Below are 6,000 nucleotides of genomic sequence, written 5' to 3'. Positions count from 1 at the left end.
TAGGCTGCTGCAGCCACTTCTCTGAACCCTGCAGGACAAAATTATGCTTTATCGATGGGGCTTTCCCTTTCTGCCTCACAGCGAGACACCAGGGGAAGTCGGCGGCCCTCTGATACCCCGAGGACCTGGCCTCCTTCTGTGACACCTTGGGCATACCAGCACCCAAACTTCCTGAATGGGATCTGATCGCCTCTCCACCCCCCCCGCTGGTAATCTGGCAGAAAGTTTGCGGATCGGAGCCTGACCGCAGATCGCCTAAACACAAATAACACGGATACCCCATCCGAGGAATTTTTTCTGCTACACTTGGGGATTGTCCCCCCCCCCCCCGATGGCCTGAGCTTCACATGATACCCCATCCGAGGAATTTTTTCTGCTACACTTGGGGATTGTCCCCCCCCCCCCCGATGGCCTGAGCTTCACATGTTTTTGAACTCTTTTTACCCAGGGCTGGCCTAGGTTGAGTCTGAGGACAGATCGACTCCCAGGTTACCGACCCCCCTGTGGTTTTCCACCTGTTGGTTCCTCTGTAGGTTGCTAATTGCCAGGCATGTACTGGCCATTGGGACTACCGGGTGTTTCCCGGTGGGCCGATGGCTCAGTGGGCCACTCTGATGTAAGGGGGCTGGTGATGGGCCACTCTGATGTAAGGGGGTGCTGATGGGACACTCTGATGTAAGGGGGCTGGTAATGGGACCTTCTGATGTAAGGGGGCTGGTGATGGGACACTCTGATGTAAGTGGGCCGGTCTGGATGAAGTCCAGGGCCATATTTCTGTCCCAGTCCAGCCCTGCTAATTGCTGGTGTCTCCCTGACCTGGTTCCCCCCCCCCTTTTTTTTTTGGGGGACGCATGCTCCGGGAGACCTATAGGAACTGCTTAGGCTCAGTGTCCCTATAGGACATCTGGACCTGGCTCATGTTACTGCTGATTTTGCTTCAATATTTTGTCTATGTTTTCTCTTTCTTTTTTCCTTCTAGATTCTTTCCTTGCACCGCTCCCTGTGCGGACTTCTGCCAGTGGTCCTCCCGGTCGCCAGCCCTACTCCAGCGGTCGCCTCCCTTCTTAGGACACACACATCTCCAACGGATTAAGCTAAGTATGACTAATCCCAACCCTCCCCATGACTATGGCTAAGATTCTCTCACTTAATGTACATGGACTAAACTCCAATAAAAAATGGCACCTCATGCTCCGGGAGTTTAGCAGTCCGGGGCGGATATAATGATGGTTCAGGAAACACACTTTAATCGAGGTGATTCCTTTAAGTTTGCCTCTAGACATTTCCCTCAGGTATATCAGGCCTTTAGTCCATGTAAGAGGGCAGGGGTTGCCATACTCTTTAGAAAAGGATCCCCCTTTACATGCACATCGACATTTCTAGACCCGAAGGGCCACTATGTCATCCTCCATGGAATATGGCGGACGCAGGCCCTGACCTTATGCGCCCTCTATGCCCCTAATGTTCGCCAACACCGATTCTTGTCCGGGGTATTATCCCGCCTATTTAGGACGCCCTCCGAGCTTCTGGTGATAGGGGGGGACTTCAATCTCACTCAATCTGTACCATGTGACCGCCTTGTGGTGAATGCCCAGGCGTCACAAACCAGAGTCCTGAGGGACTCCAAGTTGTTCCGCCAGCTCACCAGAAGACGGGCTCTTTTCGACGCCTGGCGAACCCTGCATCCGCAGGACCGCCAATACACCTTTTACTCAGCACCCCATCACACTCACTTTTTCGTGAATAATAATACGTTGAGGGCCGTCCAATCTGCACACATACTACCCATCTCCTGGTCCATTCATGCCCCGATAACTATGACGCTGGACATAGGGGCGCCCCTTCGCAAGCCATGCAGCTGGTGATTAAACAACTACCTCTTGCAGCACTCCCCAGCCAAAGCGGAACTGGAATCCTCGATCCAACTTTACTTTGCCGAAAATGACACCCCAGACATCACCCTTCCCACCCTGTGGCCGGCCAATGAGGCGGTTATTCGGGGTCGATGCCTTGCTCTTTCCTCAGCTCTGAAGAGGGATGCACAGGCTGCCAAGCTGATGGCTGAGGGACGGTTGAAGGCCCTTGAGGCCCGGCTTAGGGGGTCTCCTTCTCTGTCTCTGGTTAAACAAATTGTACAGGCGAGGCTCACACTGCGGGATCTTGCACTAGGTTCCGTTGAAAAAGCGATCATCCGCCTACGACAGCTCTGCCCTATGCCCTATGATAAGGGCAATAAAGTGCAGTCCCTGCTGGCAAGGAAGCCCCAGGCTATCGCAGACACGTTTGCAGACTTTTACACGGACCTGTACAACAAACCGGACATACCCCATCACCCACCAACGCCTGACCTGATCAATCGCAACACCAAGTACCTTGAAAACATAGCACTGCCCGACTGAGGGACACGGACCTCCAGGAACTGAACGGCCTGATTACTAAGGAGGAACTGTTGGCAACTGTGAAGGCGCTCCTGGCCCACAAATCTCCTGGGCCAGACGGGTTTCCGTACGAGTACTATAAGGCATTTCTGCCTATTCTGGGCCCCCACATGACCAAATTGTTTAACACCTTTCTTAAACAATCCCCTGTCCCGACTGAAATGCTTGCTTCTTTCATATCCCTCATCCCAAAACTGGACAAAGATCCGACCTCCTGCGCCAGCTATAGGCCTATTGCTTTGTTAAATTCGGATTTAAACATTTTTACAAAAATCCTAGTGAACCGCCTCAATGTGATTCTTCCCACACTAATTCACAAGGACCGGGTAGGCTTTGTACTTGAGACAGGCGGGCGACAATACCAGCAATACCAGCAAAATTATCGACCTTTTTGATGTAGCTAACAAAACCAACCTCCCTTCCCTGGTCCTGAGTCTAGACACAGAAAAGGCGTTCAATCGCCTGAGTTGGCCCTTCATGACGGCAACCTTGCGTCATATGGGCTTTAAGGGTCCTTTCCTACGGGCAATACAGCACCTTTATACCACCCCCACCTCGCAAGTTAAAACCCCGTTTGCAACGTCTCCGACTTTTTCTATAGCCAATGGCACCCGCCAGGGATGTCCGCTTTCTCCCCTGATGTTTGCACTCTGTGTGGAACTCCTAGCGGCGGCCATTAGGGGCAACCTGGATATCTGGGGGGGTTACCGGTTCGGGGTAGGGAATTTAAAATATCACTTTTCGCAGATGATATCATCCTCACCCTGACCCAGCCTAGGACCTCACTGCCCAACCTTCACGCGGAACTGAGCCGATATGGGGCGATCTCGGGATACAAACCCAACGCTTCCAAATCGGTGGCCCTCCCAATTAATATAGCGTCAGCAGAAGGTGCCCACCTATGGTCTGTGTTTCCCTACAGGTGGGAGAACTCCTCTCTTAAATATTTGGGGGTTCTCATCACCCCGTCCTACCACACCCTGTACCAGGCCAACTTCCCCGCCCTCTATCGGGAGATTAGGGAACTTGTCCACAAATGGAAAGCACATAATATATCGCTCCTGGGACGGATCACGTCCATTAAAATGGTAGTTCTCCCTAAACTCCTATACCTGTTTCAGACGCTCCCCGTCCCGATCCCTTATGCGCACCTTCATACGCTCCAGAGAGACCTGTTGAAATTTGTATGGAACTTTAAAAAACACCGGGTCCCTGGCTCCGTCTTGACTGCCCTGCGCTCGGACGGTGGCCTGGCATTTCCTGACTTGATTCGTTACTACCAGGCAGCCCAGTTACGGGCAATAGTCTCATGGTTTCCACAACGGTTCTACAACAAGTGGTCGGAGATCGAAAAAATATGGCTAGCCCCGGTGCACCCGAACAGTTTACTCTGGGGCGCTGATGTAGAAATCGTCCCAGGCCGGTTGTCGGGGTCGATGGCCCAGCTTCGCCAGCTCTGGCGAAAGCTTTCCCGTGAATGCAGGCTCCATTCGGAGTCTTCTTTGCAACCCTAAGCTCCCGGACAGTTTAACCCATCAGATGTCCTGGCCCTGGGCGTCCCGAGATTTGTTCCACTTGGGACACCTGGTGGATCCCAGAACGACCCCAGAAGGAGAAGACTGCTGTCTTTCTCGGAGCTTCAGGCCAAGCACGACCTCCCCCGACAGTCGTTCTACAGTTACTTACAAATTAGACACTTTGCGCAAACCATAGCCCCGCGACTCCAATTCTCCCCACCCTCCCCATTTGAACTGATCATACTCGAGGGACAGAATCGCAGGGGACTGATCTCGGACATATACCGCATCCTCTACTCACACCACTTCCACATAAGGGGCAAACATAAGTACATGGAACACTGGGAGAGGGAGTTGGGCAAGGAACTTTCACAGGAAGCATGGCAGGGGGTATGGAGACAGGCAGCCAAATCTTCCCTATGTACCCTTTATAAGGAAAACTCTTATAAAATACTCTTCTTCTGGTACCGGACTCCAGACGTACTTCACAAAATATATCCTTCTACCTCTGACCGTTGCTGGCGTTGCCTGACAGACAGGGGTTCCTTGTTCCATATATACTGGACTTGCCCCTGATATCCTCATTCTGGAACCTGACCCGACAGCTTCTTATCCGCCTATTTGAAGTGCCTGTACTGTTTGAACCCAAATTCTTCCTATTCGGCCTATCCCAACTTAAGTTAGCTAAACCGTCACGGAAGCACCTACAGCACGTCCTCACGGCAGCTCGATGCCTGATAGCCCTTAACTGGAAGAATCAAATGGCCCCAACTATGGAAGCCTTTTACACCAGAATTAAGGACGTAGAACTTATGGAAAAGATGACTGCCAGAATACGGGACAGGCTGGAGGAACATGACCTGGTCTGGGGGAGATGGCGGCTGCTGGAGGACTGAAGGCGAACCGATGTAGGTATGGTGACATGGATCCCTGGCTCTTTTCTATTCTTCTTTTCTCTGTCATTTCTTTTCCAACCCTCTATGTTTATATATCAGACTCAGTCTGCTACACTTTTAGTTACTCGCAAAGGTTGCATAGCAGACCCTGCCGGGCTATTGGGGTGTTGGAGCGGACAGCTGACTTCTGGTGTCTTCTGTCCCCCAGTACTCCGCCGACCAGTTTACTTAACGCTATTGTACATGCCTGCGAACCAATACCATACGCTGCATGTTTAATCTTGACCTTGCAATGTTTTGAAGGTACACTGCTTTTAATGTATACTTCCTATGCAATATCGAAAAATAAATAAAACGTTATTTGAAAAAAAAAAAAGTCAGCAGCTACATAGGTGCTGATTTTTGTTACCATGTAGAACTCCCTATGTATATTGATTTTATTTATTTATTTATTTATTTTACTATTTTTTATATTTTCTGAATTGTTTTCAATTTTGTATTGCAGATACCTTGCCACTGGTGCCAGTTTCACCTCCCTCCATCATCAATTCCTAACGGGAATTTTCACTGTATCTACAATAGTGCATGATACTTGTCTTATTATTTGGGAAGAACTGAAAACCACAGTCATGCCGGAACCAACATCCAGTCTGTAGGAGGAAATAGCGGAAGAATTTTGGGAGAAGACCAACTTCCCAAATTGCATTGGGGCATTAGATGGAAAACATATCCGGCTCATCAAGCCACCAAAATCAGGTTCCCACTATTTCAACTATAAAAAATACTTCTCCATTGTCCTCCTGGCACTCAGCGATGCTAACATGAAATTCATTGCTGTGGATGTCGGAGCGTATGGGAGTTCTGGAGATTCCTGGTACTGCTAGGCCGGATCTTCCCTTGGTAGTGCTTGGAGATGAGGCATTTGCCTTATCTACCCACCTTCTCAGGCCCTATAAGAGGCATGGTCTCACTGCCAGGAGGCACATTTTTAATTATCGTCTCAGCAGATCTCGGAGAATGGTGGAGTGCGCATTTGGTATTTGCACTGCCAAATGGCATGTATTGATGACAGCCATGCACCTGGAAGTGGATCATGCGGTCAATGTAGTTTTTGCATGTTGTTTTCTCCACAACTTTTTGAGGAGTATG

Source organism: Lithobates pipiens, unplaced genomic scaffold, assembly GCF_037356315.1.
Source record: "Lithobates pipiens isolate NorthernLeopardFrog02 unplaced genomic scaffold, aLitPip1_a1.2 Scaffold_23, whole genome shotgun sequence".
Taxonomy (NCBI): domain Eukaryota; kingdom Metazoa; phylum Chordata; class Amphibia; order Anura; family Ranidae; genus Lithobates; species Lithobates pipiens.
This window is presented reverse-complemented; position numbering follows the sequence as displayed.